Source organism: Mustela nivalis (genome assembly GCF_964662115.1).
Source record: "Mustela nivalis genome assembly, contig: HAP1_SCAFFOLD_737, whole genome shotgun sequence".
NCBI classification, from domain to species: Eukaryota; Metazoa; Chordata; class Mammalia; order Carnivora; family Mustelidae; genus Mustela; species Mustela nivalis.
In genome coordinates, this window is record NW_028135926.1 from 280,885 (window position 1) to 286,253 (window position 5,369).

The window sequence follows — 5,369 nt, forward strand, 5'->3', positions numbered from 1 at the left end:
TCCCACCCGCATTTTGTCAGAAGGGAATCAAAAATACAAACCCCCGCTCCACCTCCCTCCAGCCTCCATCAGAAGTTGCAACGAGGTGGGGGGGGTCTGTTCTTGTTCAAAATATAAATGGGTGGCTTTGCAGCCCTGGCCTGCCTTTCAGACTGCTGGGTCCCCTAGCAAGGAGGGGACTAACAGATAGTTGGGTATCCGGGCTCACCAGACGACAGGTCAGTGCCAGTCCCTAAAGTGGGCAGGGAATGAACATAGTTACTCAGTGGGGCAGGGACTGCCTTCTGCTTTCAAGTAGAACGGTGAGGTCCCTGGAGCCTTCTGCCCTGCGGCAGTGAAAGTTGTAGCTTATTAGAAAGGGAAAGACCTGAATGAATATTGAGTACAGCCCATGCAAATGCTTAATTAGAATGAGTTTTAAAAATCTTACTGTAGCCAGCTGGGTCAAATGTATGAGAAAGGTTGTATTTATCACCCCCTCCAGTCCCAGGTAGCTCATTAAGAAGAAAGTGAAGGGTTCTAAATTTTACCAGCCCCTCTTGCAGCAACACTCTGTGGATTGATCGCTCAAGACATTTCCATTTAATTTACAGCAAAACCTTTCCTTTTAACTCATGTGTAAGGGGCTGAGGAGAGAGGAGATGGGCTGCTGGTGATGGATGTGTGGACAAGGAAAGGAAAAAGAAGGGAACTGGCTTTTTTAGTGATCTACAACCGACAGACATTCTATGTCTCCATCCTAGTTTTCCCTTGCAACAACCCTACACGGTAGCAGCCTCTCCCCTACCACTCTCCTTGCCTGGGTCTCCTGGAAATGTCCTGCTTTACAAAAGGGTCAGACAGTTTTATAAGTTGCTTGAAAATCCAGAGATAATAAGAGAAGGATCTTCCTGTCCCCAAAGACAACTTGTTTTTAACTAACTGTGTCGCATGGAATCCCAGAGTTGAAAATTTGGTCTTAAGAAAAACGGTATATGTATGATCTTCTGGTTCACACTGATGGGAAATGCTCTCAGTCAATAAAGATACATGGGGTGGGGGTATGTGGGTGGCTGTGCAGCTTAGTCATTTAAGTGTCCAACTCTTGGTTTTGGCTCAAGTCTTGGTCTTGGGTGGTGGGATTGAGCCCCATGTCAGGCTGCACACTCAGTGGGGAATCTGCTTCTCTCTCTCTCTAACCCCCCTGCCCCTCCTTCCATTCACATTCTCTATCTTAAATAAATAAATCTTAAAAAAATAAATAAATAAAGACACATAGGGTGTCTGCTATGCCTCAAGCGTCCTGCTGGATTGGTTGGTATTTGGGGTTGAGTAAGATATATTCCCACCTGTAGGAGCCCAGAGAGCCCCAAATATATGTCACCCCCTCCGTGGAGCCATTGCTATGCTATGAAGGGACAAGAAGAATAATGTGAATCTCTGCCTTTGAAAGAGAAGACATTCAGGCAGAGTTGTCTAAGAAGAAGCCAACACCTTACATGCCTGTCAGCGTAGATGTTAGAGCATGTGGGACAGGTACATGCTCCAGGGCGACGAGCAAAGTGGGAGATGACAGAGGCCCAGCTGCTGGGAGAGGGTTTCTGTAGAAAGAGGCATGACTGGATAATATATCTAGTGGGGCCAGGAAGGGCTCCCGCTAAAGTGGTTTCCCCTCCGGGGTCATTCACTTGATATAATGGAAAAATAACATTTGGTGATCTTGCCCTGACTCGGCTCCTCCCCACTGGATGGCCCTGACAAAGTAGCTAATGCCTTTGACCTAGGCTTTGTTCTCTGTCTTTCTTATCTATGAGCTGAGAGGAATGTGGAGTGTGATAGGCTTTTCTTTTTTCTTTTTTTTTTTTTTTTAACCCCATGGCTCTTTGGCCCAGAAGGAACCACAGATTCATCCTCCAAGGGTCTCTTGGAGGACACAAGTTCATTTGACTTCATGGCTATGCTACACATAAAGTCAAGGGATCTCCCAGGACTTAACGCAGAAAGATAAAACATGAGACAGAAAAATGAGATGAAAGTTAAAACAGGTAGAGGATGCATCCAGGTTATCCAACATCTGTCTAACAGGCATTTCCACTAAAGAAGATGGAGGTGATGGCGTGTCTGGGTGGCTCAGTCAGTTAAGCATCCACCTTCAGATCAGGTCATGATCCCAGGGTCCTGGGATAGAGCCCTGAATCAGGTTCCCTGCTCAGTAGGCGTCTGTTTGTCCCACTCCCTTTGTCCCTCCCCTGGCTCATGTTCATTCTCTCTGTATCAAATAAATAAATAAAATCTTTAAGAAAAAAAAAAAAAAAGAAGATGGATGTGAAACAAAAGTCACTAAGAAAAGAACATTTCCTGAGATGAACAAGCATAAGAGTTTTCACATTGAGAGGATTCACTGAAAACCAAACAATTTTAATGAAATACCCCCCCCCCAATTCACTCTCATTCTAGTAAAACTACAGGACTTCAATAATGGGGAAATAGTTTGAAAACTTCCTAGCAGGATGAAAGCAAGGGATTTAATAAAAACAAGACTAAAATTGCCACCAAAAAATTCCTTCAATGTTCTGAAAGTTATTTTGAGTTTAGGATTGTATCTCCAGTCCAGTGATCAAAGAAAGGATATCCAAGTGCCCAGTAAATGTATGAATAGGTCCTCAACATCTCTACTTAATGCAAACCAAAGCCACAATGGGGATGCCCTTGGGGATGATGGAAAGTAAGAGCTGTCGCTACCGAGTGTCAGTGAAGTGGGTTGACTGCAAATCCTATCCTTTGCTGGTAGAATGGGAATGGTTCAACCATGTTGCAAAACTGACTGTATCTACTCTCTATCCAAGAGATGTCCACAAAAAGGCATATGCATGAATGTTCATAGCACACTCATTCGTAATAGCCAAACCCTGGAAACAGTCCAAATGCCCATCGACAGGAGAATGGATACACACCTTACTACCAAGCAGTTTTAAAAACACACGCTACTGGTACACACAACAACATGGAATAATCTCATAGCTAATACATTGAATGAAAGAAGACAAATATGGAGTAGAAATTAATCAATTTATGTGACTTCAGAACAGGCAGAACAAATTCATGGCAAGAGAAACCACAATAGTTTTCTGAATTGATGAGGCAATTGCTTTGACCCAGGAGGGAACTTTCCGGATAATGAAAATGTTCTCTATCTTAATATGGGTGGTGGTCCCATACAAAAGTTCATCCTACTATATGCACTTAAAGTCTTTTTTCTTACAATGTATGAATTATGCCATAAGAACCCCCAAAATGAAAGCAAAAAGAAATTGTCAAACAAATGGGAGTAAATGATAGATATGTGGGGTATGCAAGGATTCAGATAAAGTTGCACATTTTTACAAACTATTACAAACAAAATTATTCATGGACACACACCAGCAAAATAAAAAATGAAATATTATAGATCTATCTATGCAATTTCAATGTTTAAAATCAACTTAAAGATGAAGTATGAATGACGTATTTAGTCACAAAACCAAATGTGTAAAGTTTGCAAGCCTGGAGGATGTAAAGTTGATATAACTAACTGTACTTACGTCTTATTCCCTAAGTCTGTAAGTCTATAGATAAAACCTTAGGTAAATGAATCAAGAAATTGGGGATTATGTATATTATATAAATTCATACAGGTGATTAAATATTATGAAGAATAAAAATAGCGCCATAACAAAATTGAGAAAGAGAGGAGATGGTGAGAAGTAGTATAAGGTAAATCCCTTATCTTTCAAAGCAGATTGTCTGCAGATACTATTCTCAATCTGTGGACAATCTGCTTTGAAAGATAAGAAACAGAGCTATAAGGAATGATCATAAAAGTTTTAGAAAATAAGGCAAGAGGAAAAAAAGACAGTCAACTTCCCCGGAATGAGTCCAGAGATGGAATTATAAGGACAGAGGCATTTACATTTTATTTTGTTTATGCTCTCCCATATGTTTAATTATGTTGCGTATATTCTAGATTATTTTGGGAAGGAAGGGGAGGGAGGGAGAGGGAGGAAGCAGGCAAAGAAGGAGGGAGGAAGGCGGGAGAAGAGAGAGGGGACAGGGATGGTGATGGGGGTGGGCGACGACAGGGAGAAAGGCAGACAGACAGACCACAGCTTTTCTGCCTGAGGAGCCCCAAGATGAAGTGCTAAGGTGGCAGAAGTGGGTCAGCTGAGCTGGAAACTAGGGTTTCTTAGAAAGGCATTGAAATGATCATTTTGGTGGAAAGGCAGAAACATACATATTCTTCTGCCTACAATGATTCATGATGAAGGAAGCAGAAGAATTTCGGGCTCAGGAATCTGAGAATTGAGATACCAGAAGAGATCGACTCTCCAGTCGGAAGGGTAAAGAACTCTGCCTTACCTCTGGGGAGCAGTTTTCTGGAGATGAGGCGAATCTCTAACGTCCTCTTCAGTTCAGACAATACTTTCAGAAATTAGACACCATCTGAGAAAATAGAGTCCCTCAATAAGCCCCCCAACCCCGCATTCATTCTATAGAGACTTACAGAGCCCCACTCTGGCCAGCACTGTACAGCCTTGGAATAAACAGTGAGAACCCCTCCTCCCCCTGCCCGCCACGGCAGTTTCTCCCCTCCTGGAGTATGCAGTGGGGGAGAAGGGCCGGGCAGGAGCCAGGGTAATCTCAGTGAGAATGGAAATAAGACCAAAGGAGTTTATGCACATGAAGGAAGCCAAAACCCGTGAGCATGGGAGCCAGATAGGACCTGGTTTCAATGCCTGGCTTAGCCTCTTACTAGTGAGCTGACCTCAGTTTCCTACCTGTAAAATGGGCACAATAGTTGTAAAGAGCTGAGAACAAGGCCAGTCAGGCTCATAGTAAGTGCTTCAAGAGGGTCAAGATATATGGGTGAGGCTACTCAGGACATGTGGAAGGACCATGAAGGAGCACAGCTCAGGGTCAAGTGCTATCAGCCAAGGCTTGGAAACCCAAAGAGGGAACAATCAAATCATGTCCAAAAGTCTCCATGGCTAGGTGCATCGCCCCCAGCCTTGCTTTCAGATAAGCCAGCTGGAGCCAGAAACTGCTCCAAGGTAGACTGGCCAGAGCAGTAAAATGGTATGGGAGGAGCTCTGCTGCCCCTGGGCCTCATCGTCCTCTGCCTTGTTGATATGCTCCCCACTGCTGGTCCTTTCTCGACACCCTACTGCCCGCCTCCTGTTTCCAGGCCACAAGGACTATGCCTCTTCCAGCTGAGCTCTGGGACCCCCCCCCCCCCACTGCTACAGGCCAGGCTGCGGAGGTACCTAAGCTCCAAGTAGACAAACTAGGGGCTCAGAAGCAGAGGATGGGAAGGGGCTGTGATGATGTAGAGCTGCTCTGGAGAGCTGGTCCCA